The 12,529-nt window shown below is 39.8% G+C and overlaps 1 pseudogene; it reads left to right on the top strand.

Annotated features, from left to right (window-relative positions):
• The first annotated feature begins 2,460 nt into the window (after positions 1-2,460).
• On the top strand, positions 2,461-2,637 carry LOC128595750 (39S ribosomal protein L52, mitochondrial-like; annotated as a pseudogene).
• The last annotated feature ends 9,892 nt before the right edge of the window (positions 2,638-12,529 follow it).

The raw sequence follows: 12,529 nt of genomic DNA, 5'->3' as shown, positions 1-12,529 counted from the left end.
ATCCCACAAATGCTGGTATGCTGTGGTTCCATGTTCATTTGTTTCAAGAAATTTTAAATGTTTCTTCTTCCTTGACTCATTGAGTCATTGGTCAGTGAAGAGCATGTTGTTTAATTTCCATATGTCTGTGTAGTTTCCAAGGTTCCTGTCATTACTGATGTCTAGTTTCATTCCACTGTGGTCGAAAAAGGTACTCAACATGATCTCCACTTTTAAAAATCTTTTTGAGACTTGTTTTGTGGTATCAGATATGATCTCTTTTGGAGAATGTTCTATGTGCCGATGCTGTAAGAGTTTGGTATTACTAATCATTTGTAGTTTGACACTAAGACCTCATATTAATTCTTAAAAAAATAAAAAATCTACTGAATAATTGAACTCATTTTGTGCATATATTCCCAGCACCTAGCATAGTGTCTGCCAAATTAAAAATACTCAATAAATGTTAGTGGGGCAAGTGAACAAATATATATTAAATGGGCAAGACAATTAGGATGGCCTAAACAGGTCAGTGGGGGAAAAAAAAAGGACCTGCTCAAACCAGGAGCTGTCAGTCTCCTTAGAGACAAGAAATGATCATTTTATTTTATTTTTTATTAAATCATAGCTGTGTACATTAATGCAATTATGGGGTACAATGTGCTGGTTTTATGTACAATTTGAAATACTTCAATCAAACTCACTAACATAGCCTTCACCCAATAAGAAATGATAATTTTACATTTTAACTCTAGATGGCAGCATTGGTCAACTTGACCTCTTTCTTTTTTTTTTTTTTTTTTTATGCTTTTAAGTAAAGTTAAATAGATTTTGGGGGTACAAGTGGTTGGTTGGTTGTTACATGGATGAATCAGATAGTTGTGATGTCTGGGCTTTTTAAAATATACCCATCATCTGAATATTGTACATTGTACTCCAATACCTAGTTGTTCATCCCACACCCCTCTCCCACCCTTCCCCTTCTGAATCTCCATTGCTAGTGAAAGTCATCCTGTAGGGTGGTGCCTGTGGCTCAAGGGGGTAGGGCGCCAGTCCCATATGCCAGAGGTGGCAGGTTCAAGCCCAGCCCTGGCCGAAAACCACAAAAAAAAAAAAAAAAAGAAAGAAAGTCACCCTGTAGGGCGGCGCCTGTGGCTCAGTGAGTAGGGCGCCGGCCCCATATACCGAGGGTGGCGGGTTCAAACCCAGCCCGGGCCAAACTGCAACCAAAAAATAGCCGGGCGTTGTGGCGGGCGCCTGTAGTCCCAGCTGCTCGGGAAGCTGAGGTAAGAGAATCGCGTAAGCCCAAGACTTAGAGGTTGCTGTGAGCCGTGTGACACCACGGCACTCTACCAAGGGCGGTACAGTGAGACTCTGTCTCTACAAAAAAATAAAAAATAAGTTTTTAAAAAAAAAAAAAAAAAAGAAAGTCACCCTGTAGACCATGCATACCATTGCTTAGCTCCCACTTATCAGTGAAGACATGAAATATTTTTGTTCCTGGATTACTTAACTTAGAATAAAGGTCTTCAGTTCCATCCAAGTCATTCAAAAAACATGATTTCATCTTTTTTTTTTTTTTTTTAACACAGAGTCTCACTTTGTTGCCCTCGGTAGAGTTCCGTGGCATCACAGCACATAGCAACTTCCAGCTCTTGGGCTTAGGCGATTCTCCTGCCTCAGCCTCCTGAGTAGCTGGAACTACAGGCACCCACCACAACACCTGGCTATTTTTTTGTTGCAGTTTGGCCGGGGCCAGGTTTGAACCCACCACCCTCAGTATATGGAGCTGGCGCCCTACTCACTGAGCCACAGGCACCGCCCAAGAGGTATTTCTTTTCTTTTCTTTTTTTTTTTTCAGCTTTGGCTGGGGCCAGGCTTGAACATGCCACCCCTGGTACATGGGGCCAGCGCCCTACTCCTTGAGGGTTTCATCCTTTGGATGGCTGATTAGTATTTCATGCTGCACACACACAAACACACATCTATAGTCCCCATTCTCTTTATCGACTCATCAGTCGGTGGATATCCAAGTTGTTTCCATATCTTTGTAACTGAACTGTAAATTGTGCTGCAATAAGCATATGGATACAGATGTCCTTTTTATAAAATGATTTCTTTTCGTTTGGGTAGATACCCAGTAGCGAGGTTGCTGGGTTGAAAGGTAGGTCTACTTTTAGTTCTAGGAGAAATTTCCATACTGTTTTCTGCAGATATTGTACTAATTTACATTCCCATTAATAGTGTATATAATTGTTCCCTTCCTGTGCCAGGATCTATATTTTTTGGCATTTTAATAATAGCCGTTCTGGGCTCTCGAGTGCGTGGGTGTAGGGTGTCTGTAGGCTGCACTGCAGTGCAGAGGCTTGGGCAGGCGACCAGTGGCGACGCTAGCAGGGCCTGGCTGTCAACCCCTCCAGCTATGGGCCCCTCACGGAGCTACCAGACTGGTCATACGCTGATGGCCACCCTGCTCCCCCAATGAAAGGCCAGCTTCAAAGAAAAGCTCAAAGGGAGCAGTTTGCAAGATGAGTTGTACTGCTATCACAGGAAATGGATGCTGGATTACAGACACGCAGTTCAGGCAGCAGGAGAAGTTGCCAGAAGCAGAAAAATGCTCTTAAACCCAAAGGGGCTTCACTGTGGAGCCCACTTCCAACTCAAAAAAAAAACAACTCTTGCTAACCTGCCCCCCCCCCAAATAAATAATAGCCGTTCTGACAAGAGTAAAGTGATGTCTCATTACAATTTTAATTTTCAATTCCCTGATGATTAGTGATATTAGCGTTTTTCTTATGTTCCTTGGCCATTTGTTTCTCTTCTTTTAAAAAGAGGAGAAGAGATGAAATACTAATGAAGGACGGGCGGAGCAAGATGGCAGCCGAGTAACAGCTTCCTTGCATCTGGGCACCGTGAGTCTGGGGAGATAGGACTCCAGGCGTCTCTGGCTGGTGGGAACTGCCTATCATCACTCCTATGAGGATACAGGGAGTCAGCGAGAGACTTCTGGACCCCAAGAGGAGGACTAAATCCGTGGAAAACCGGCAAGTGGTCGCGTGTGTTCAATCCGTCTAAACCCGCCCACAACTGTAAGTTCAGTAGCAGCGAGACTGCAAACCAGAAAGGCCTTACCTGTGAACTGTTTTGATGTCCTTGGACTTGGCACTGAGTTGAACTGCCTTGGGGAAGGCCTGAGCGGGAGTGCGAGAACTTTGGCCGTTGTCTAGGGCCCCAGTCTGAGCCGCTGAGCCAGACGGAGCTAATAGTGTTTGGCAGTGGGTCACACGGATCCATTGTCAGCGATCTGCCCCGGCAAGCTCCGCCCTCAGGGTCGCAGAGCTAGAAACGGGTGGGAGCTGGTAACCCAGCAACCAAGTAGCCTAAGGGTGGGGTCTGAGCCGCCTTGCAGCCCTAACCCTCAGGGGCAGAGTGAGACCGGTTTTGGCACACTGAGTAAGTGGATAGCCACTTCAGCAGCGATTCCAGCAAGAAAGCTGGGAAAGCTTCTGCTCAACAAGTTTACAAGTTCGAAGTGCCTTTTAAGTAGGCTGAAGAGAGATTCAGGGTGTCTACCTGCTGGGGTTTGAGTAATCAGCAGCCTCCAGTCGTATCTGAACTGTGACTAACATCTCATACCCCAGAAGACCACGTGTTGCCCAGACAATATTCAATAACATATACAAACTGCCTTGTTTTTGGTTGTGTATTTTTTTCTTTCTTTTTTTGCTTGGTTGTTTTTTTTTTGTTTGTTTATTTTGACGTTGCTGATATTCTTTTGTTTTTTTAATTTCAATCTTTAACACACAGATCCCTTTTTCTTTCTCAATTTTCCTAGTTTAATTATAATTTCCCATTGCTGCTTTTTTTAATAACTTCAACTTCATTTTTGCTAGTGTTTCTACCGATATAATTTGGTTTTTCACCCAATTTTATCCCTGTAAAGTTTTCTGTTTGCTTCTTTTGGTTTGATTTATAGCATTTTTGTCTTTCCTCTCTACTTGGTGGAGGTGGGGTACTGTGTCTGATCAGGTTAGCAAAGAGCTGCTGACCTCAAGGGAACCACGCAACTGGGCACCCCCAGAAGGTGGGGTTTTTTAAGGTTGTGTCAAAGTACCCTACTGTACACCTATATTGCCCTGTCTCCCTCTTTCTGTGCCTCTCTTCTTCTTGTCAATATTCCATATACCCACCCCCTCTCCTTTCTCTATCTTTCTTTTTTTCTTATCACTCGGTCCTCCTTTCTTTCATCCCCTTTTTTTTTGCTCTTCAACCTTCTCACCCTTCTGGTCCTGTAACCTTTAGTCCACAGGCACAAGAACTTAAAGAGCAAGAGGAAGTGAAAGGAAAATTAGGGCAAGGAAACAGATAAAAGAAATCACTCATGAGGAAGAATCAGCAGAAAACTCCAGGCAACATGAAGAACCAGTCTAGAACAACCCCACCAAGGGACCATGAGGTAGCTACTGCAGATGATTCCACCAGTATAGAAATGTTAGGAATGACAGAAAGGGAATTTAGAATACACATGTTGAAAACAATGAAAGAAATGATGGAAACAATGAAGGAAATTGCTAATAAAGTGGAAAATAACCAAAAGGAAATCCAAAAACAGAATCAAATAAGAGATGAACGATATGAAGAATATAAAAAGGATATAGCAGACCTGAAGGAACTGAAACAGTCAATTAGGGAACTTAAAGATGCAATGGAAAGTATCAGCAACAGGTTAGACCATGCAGAAGAAAGAATTTCAGAGGTAGAAGACAAAGTTCTTGAGATAACTCAGACAGTAAAAGAGGCAGAAAAGAAGAGAGAGAAAGCAGAACGTTCACTGTCAGAATTATGGGACTTTATGAAGCGTTCCAACATACGAGTTATAGGAATTCCAGAAGGGGAAGAAGAATGCCCCAGAGGAATGGAAGCCATACTAGAGAATATTATAAAAGAAAATTTCCTAAACATCACCAAAGATTCTGACACACTGCTTTCAGAGGGATATCGGACCCCGGGTCGCCTCAACTCTAAACGAGCTTCTCCAAGCCACATTGTGATGAACCTGTCCAAAGTCAAGACAAAAGAAAAGATTCTGCAAGCTGCCAGGAGTAAGCGCCAGTTGACCTACAGGGGCAAATCCATCAGAGTTACCACAGACTTCTCTAATGAAACTTTCCAAGCAAGAAGACAATGGTCATCTACCTTTAATCTACTTAAACAGAACAATTTTCAGCCCAGAATTCTGTACCCTGCTAAGCTAAGCTTCAAAATTGACGGAGAAATCAAATCATTTACGGATATACAAACATTGAGGAAATTCGCCACAACAAGACCAGCTCTACAGGAAATACTTCAACCTGTTCTGCACACTGACCACCACAATGGATCAGCAGCAAAGTAAGAACTCAGAAATCAAAGGACAGAACCCAACCTCCACACTGATGCAAAAGATAAAACTAAGCAATGGACTCTCACCAAATAAGATGAATAGAATACTACCACACTTATCCATTATCTCAATAAATGTTAATGGCTTGAATTCCCCACTGAAGAGACATAGATTGGCTGACTGGATTAAAAAACACAAGCCATCCATTTGCTGTCTGCAAGAAACACACCTGGCTTCAAAAGACAAATTAAAGCTCCGAGTCAAGGGTTGGAAGACAATTTTTCAGGCAAATGGAATTCAGAAGAAAAGAGGAGTTGCAATCTTATTTCCAGATACATGTGGATTTAAAGCAACTAAAGTCAAAAAAGACAAAGATGGTCACTTTATATTGGTCAAGGGAAAACTACAACAAGAAGACATTTCAATTCTAAATATTTATGCACCCAATTTAAATGCTCCCAGATTCTTGAAGCAGACCTTACTCAGTCTGAGCAATATGATATCTGATAATACCATCATAACAGGGGACTTTAACACACCTCTTACAGAGCTGGACAGATCCTCTAAACAGAAATTAAACAAAGATGTAAGAGATTTAAATGAGACCCTAGACCAACTATGCTTGATAGACGTATATAGAACACTCCACCCCAAAGATAAAGAATATACATTCTTCTCATCACCCCATGGAACATTCTCCAAAATTGATCATATCCTGGGACACAAAACAAATATCAACAGAATCAAAAGAATTGAAATTTTACCTTGTATCTTTTCAGACCATAAGGCACTAAAGATGGAACTCAACTCTAACAAAAATGCTCAACCCCACCCAAAGGCATGGAAATTAAACAATCTTCTGTTGAATAACAGATGGGTGAAGGAAGAAATAAAACAGGAAATCATTAACTTCCTTGAGCATAACAACAATGAAGACACAAGCTACCAAAACCTGTGGGATACTGCAAAAGCAGTTTTGAGAGGAAAATTCATCGCTTTAGATGCCTACATTCGAAAAACAGAAAGAGAGCACATCAACAATCTCACAAGAGATCTTATGGAATTGGAAAAAGAAGAACAATCTAAGCCTAAACTCAGTAGAAGAAAAGAAATCTCCAAAATCAAATCAGAGATCAATGAAATTGAAAACAAAAGAATCATTCAGAAAATTAATGAAACAAGGAGTTGGTTTTTTGAAAAAATAAATAAAATAGATAAACCATTGGCCAGACTTACTAGAAATAGAAAAGTAAAATCTCTAATAACCTCAATCAGAAACGATAAAGGGGAAATAACAACTGATCCCACAGAGATACAAGAGATCATCTCTGAATACTACCAGAAACTCTATGCCCAGAAATTTGACAATGTGAAGGAAATGGATCAATACTTGGAATCACACCCTCTCCCTAGACTTAGCCAGGAAGAAATAGACCTCCTGAACAGACCAATTTCAAGCACTGAGATCAAAGAAACAATAAAAAAGCTTCCAACTAAAAAATGCCCTGGTCCAGATGGCTTCACTCCAGAATTCTATCAAACCTTCAAGGAAGAGCTTATTCCTGTACTGCAGAAATTATTCCAAAAAATTGAGGAAGAAGGAATCTTCCCCAACACATTCTATGAAGCAAACATCACCCTGATACCAAAACCAGGAAAAGACCCAAGCAAAAAGGAGAATTTCAGACCAATCTCACTCATGAATATAGATGGAAAAATTCTCAACAAAATCCTAGCCAATAGATTACAGCTTATCATCAAAAAAGTCATTCATCATGATCAAGTAGGCTTCATCCCAGGGATGCAAGGCTGGTTTAACATACGCAAGTCCATAAACGTTATCCACCATATTAACAGAGGCAAAAATAAAGATCACATGATCCTCTCAATAGATGCAGAAAAAGCATTTGATAAAATCCAGCATCCTTTTCTAATTAGAACACTGAAGAGTATAGGCATAGGTGGCACATTTCTAAAACTGATTGAAGCTATCTATGACAAACCCACAGCCAATATTTTACTGAATGGAGTAAAACTGAAAGCTTTTCCTCTTAGAACTGGAACCAGACAAGGTTGTCCTCTGTCACCTTTACTATTCAACATAGTGCTGGAAGTTCTAGCCAATACAATTAGGCAAGACAAGGAAATAAAGGGAATCCAAATGGGAGCAGAGGAGGTCAAACTCTCCCTCTTTGCTGACGACATGATCTTATACTTAGAGAACCCCAAAGACTCAACCACAAGACTCCTAGAAGTCATCAGAAAATACAGTAATGTTTCAGGATATAAAATCAATGTCCACAAGTCAGTAGCCTTTGTATACACCAATAACAGTCAAGATGAGAAACTAATTAAGGACACAACTCCCTTCACCATAGTTTCAAAGAAAATGAAATACCTAGGAATATACCTAACGAAGGAGGTGAAGGACCTCTATAAAGAAAACTATGAAATCCTCAGAAAGGAAATAGCAGAGGATATTAACAAATGGAAGAACATACCATGCTCATGGATGGGAAGAATCAACATTGTTAAAATGTCTATACTTCCCAAAGCAATCTACCTATTCAATGCCATTCCTATCAAAGTACCTACATCGTACTTTCAAGATTTGGAAAAAATGATTCTGCGTTTTGTATGGAACCGGAAAAAACCCCGTATAGCTAAGGCAGTTCTTAGTAACAAAAATAAAGCTGGGGGCATCAGCATACCAGATTTTAGTCTGTACTACAAAGCCATAGTGCTCAAGACAGCATGGTACTGGCACAAAAACAGAGACATAGACACTTGGAATCGAATTGAAAACCAAGAAATGAAACTAACATCTTACAACCACCTAATCTTTGATAAACCAAACAAGAACTTACCTTGGGGGAAAGACTCCCTATTCAATAAATGGTGTTGGGAGAACTGGATGTCTACATGTAAAAGACTGAAACTGGACCCACACCTTTCCCCACTCACAAAAATTGATTCAAGATGGATAAAGGACTTAAATTTAAGGCATGAAACAATGAAAATCCTCAAAGAAAGCATAGGAAAAACACTGGAAGATATTGGCCTGGGGGAAGACTTCATGAAGAAGACTGCCATGGCAATTGCAACAACAACAAAAATACACAAATGGGACTTCATTAAACTGAAAAGCTTCTGTACAGCTAAGGAGACAATAACCAAAGCAAAGAGACAACCTACACAATGGGAAAGGATATTTGCATATTTTCAATCAGACAAAAGCTTGATAACCAGGATCTATAGAGAACTCAAATTAATCCACATGAAAAAAGCCAAGAATCCCTTATATCAATGGGCAAGAGACATGAATAGAACTTTCTCTAAAGACGACAGACGAATGGCTAACAAACACATGAAAAAATGTTCATCATCTCTATATATTAGAGAAATGCAAATCAAAACAACCCTGAGATATCATCTAACCCCAGTGAGAATGGCCCACATCACAAAATCTCAAAACTGCAGATGCTGGCGTGGATGTGGAGAGAAGGGATCACTTTTACACTGCTGGCGGGACTGCAAACTAGTACAACCTTTCTGGAAGGAAGTATGGAGAAACCTCAAAGCACTCAACCTAGACCTCCCATTCGATCCTGCAATCCCATTACTGGGCATCTACCCAGAAGGAAAAAAATCCTTTTATCATAAGGACACTTGTACTAGACTGTTTATTGCAGCTCAATTTACCATTGCCAAAATGTGGAAACAGCCTAAATGCCCACCAACCCAGGAATGGATTAACAAGCTGTGGTTTATGTATACCATGGAATACTATTCAGCCATTAAAAAAAATGGAGACTTTACATCCTTCGTATTAACCTGGATGGAAGTGGAAGACATTATTCTTAGTAAAGCATCACAAAAATGGAGAAGCATGAATCCTGTGTACTCAATCTTGATATGAGGACAATTAATGACAATTAAGGTTATGGGGGGGAAGCAGAAAGAGGGATGGAGGGAGGAGGGTGGGGCCTTAGTGTGTGTCACATTTTATGGGGGCAAGACATGATTGCAAGAGGGACTTTACCTAACAATTGCAATCAGTGTAACTGGCTTATTGTACCCTCAATGAATCCCCAACAATAAAAAAAAAAAAAAAAGAAAAAGAAATACTAATGAAATATGAAATACTATGAAACATGAAATACTAATCAGCCATCCATTCCTGTATTTTACCTACTTTTTAATAGGGTTATTTTGCTTTTTCTGATTTGAATTCCTTATAGATTCTGGATGTTAGGCCTTTGTCAGAGGTATACAGCTTGCAAATATTTTGTCTCATTCCATGGGTTGTCTCTTTACTCTATCTTTTGCTGTGCAGAAGCTTTCCAGTTTAATTAAGTCCCTCTTAGTTTTGTTTTTGTTGTATTCGCTTTTGAGGTCTTATAGGCAGATGTCTAGGATACTTTTTCCTAGGTTTTCTTCTAACATTTTTATGGTTCCGTGTCTTACATTTGATTCCTTAGTCTTCTTTAGTTAATTTTTGTAAACGGTAAGAGACTGAGATCCAGTTTCACTTCTCATCATATGTTTATTCAGTTTTGCTAGCACCACTCACGAAGTAGGGTACCCTTTACCCAGTGTACGCTTTTTTCTGCTATGTCAAACGTCAGTTTCTTGTACATATTTGGATTTATTTCTGTGTTCTTTTTTTTTACTTTTTTTTTTTTTTATTGTTGGGGATTCATTGAGGGTACAATAAGCCAGGTTACACTGATTGCAATTGTTAGGTAAAGTCCCTCTTGCAATCATATCTTGCCCCCATAAAGTGTGACACACGCCAAGGCCCCACCCCCCTCCCTCCATCCCTCTTTCTGCTTCCCCCCCATAACCTTAATTGTCATTAATTGTCCTCATATCAAGATTGAGTACATAGGATTCATGCTTCTCCATTCTTGTGATGCTTTACTAAGAATAATGTCTTCCACTTCCATCCAAGTGAATACGAAGGATGTAAAGTCTCCATTTTTTTAATGGCTGAATAGTATTCCATGGTATACATATACCACAGCTTGTTAATCCATTCCTGGTTGGTGGGCATTTAGGCTGTTTCCACGTTTTGGCAATGGTAAATTGAGCTGCAATAAACAGTCTAGTACAAGTGTCCTTATGATAAAAGGATTTTTTTCCTTCTGGGTAGATGCCCAGTAATGGGATTGCAGGATCAAATGGGAGGTCTAGGTTGAGTGCTTTGAGGTTTCTCCAGACTTCCTTCCAAAAAGGTTGTACTAGTTTGCAGTCCCACCAGCAGTGTAAAAGTGTTCCCTTCTCTCCACATCCACGCCAGCATCTGCAGTTTTGAGATTTTGAGATGTGGGCCATTCTCACTGGGGTTAGATGATATCTCAGGGTTGTTTTGTTTGCATTTCTCTAATATATAGAGATGATGAACATTTTTTCATGTGTTTGTTAGCCATTCGTCTGTCGTCTTTAGAGAAAGTTCTATTCATGTCTCTTGCCCATTGATATATGGGATTGTTGGCTTTTTTCATGTGGATTAATTTGAGTTCTCTATAGATACTAGTTATCAAGCTTTTGTCTGATTGAAAATATGCAAATATCCTTTCCCATTGTGTAGGTTGTCTCTTTGCTTTGGTTATTGTGTCCTTAGCTGTACAGAAGCTTTTCAGTTTAATGAAGTCCCATTTGTTTATTTTTGTTGTTGTTGCAATTGCCATGGCAGTCTTCTTCATGAAGTCTTTCCCCAGGCCAATATCTTCCAGTGTTTTTCCTATGCTTTCTTGGAGGATTTTTATTGTTTCATGCCTTAAATTTAAGTCCTTTATCCATCTTGAATCAATTTTTGTGAGTGGGGAAAGGTGTGGGTCCAGTTTCAGTCTTTTACATGTAGACATCCAGTTCTCCCAACACCATTTATTGAATAGGGAGTCTTTCCCCCAAGGTATGTTCTTGTTTGGTTTATCGAAGATTACGTGGTTGTAAGATGTTAGTTTCATTTCTTGGTTTTCAATTCGATTCCAAGTGTCTATGTCTCTGTTTTTGTGCCAGTACCATGCTGTCTTGAGCACTATGGCTTTGTAGTACAGAGTAAAATCTGGTATGCTGATGCCCCCAGGTTTATTTTTGTTACAGAGAACTGCCTTAGCTATACGGGGTTTTTTCTGGTTCCATACAAAACGCAGAATCATTTTTTCCAAATCTTGAAAGTACGATGCAGGTATTTTGATAGGAATGGCATTGAATAGGTAGATTGCTTTGGGAAGTATAGACATTTTAACAATGTTGATTCTTCCCATCCATGAGCATGGTATGTTCTTCCATTTGTTAATATCCTCTGCTATTTCCTTTCTGAGGATTTCATAGTTTTCTTTATAGAGGTCCTTCACCTCCTTCATTAGGTATATTCCTAGGTATTTCATTTTCTTTGAAAATGGTGAAGGGAGTTGTGTCCTTAATTAGCTTCTCATCTTGACTGTTATTGGTGTATACAAAGGCTACTGACTTGTGGACATCATTGATTTTATATCCTGAAACATTACTGTATTTTTTGATGACTTCTAGGAGTCTTGTGGTTGAGTCTTTGGGGTTCTTTAAGTATAAGATCATGTCGTCAGCAAAGAGGGAGAGTTTGACCTCCTCTGCTCCCATTTGGATTCCCTTTATTTCCTTGTCTTGCCTATTTGTATTGGCTAGAACTTCCAGCACTACGTTGAATAGTAAAGGTGACAGAGGACAACCTTGTCTGGTTCCAGATCTAAGAGGAAAAGCTTTCAGTTTTACTCCATTCAGTAAAATATTGGCTGTGGGTTTGTCATAGATAGCTTCAATCAGTTTTAGAAATGTGCCACCTATGCCTATACTCTTCAGTGTTCTAATTAGAAAAGGATGCTGGATTTTATCAAATGCTTTTTCTGCATCTATTGAGAGGATCATGTGATCTTTATTTTTGCCTCTGTTAATATGGTGGATAACGTTTATGGACTTGCGTATGTTAAACCAGCCTTGCATCCCTGGGATGAAGCCTACTTGATCAGGATGAATGACTTTTTTGATGATAAGCTGTAATCTATTGGCCAGGATTTTGTTGAGGATTTTTGCATCTATATTCATGAGTGAGATTGGTCTGAAATTCTCCTTTTTGTTTGGGTCTTTTCCTGGTTTTGGTATCAGGGTGATGTTCGCTTCATAGAA

This window comes from Nycticebus coucang, chromosome 1 (assembly GCF_027406575.1).
Source record: "Nycticebus coucang isolate mNycCou1 chromosome 1, mNycCou1.pri, whole genome shotgun sequence".
NCBI classification, from domain to species: Eukaryota; Metazoa; Chordata; class Mammalia; order Primates; family Lorisidae; genus Nycticebus; species Nycticebus coucang.
Note: the sequence above shows the minus strand (reverse complement) of the source record. Positions and strands in the feature narration are given on the sequence as shown.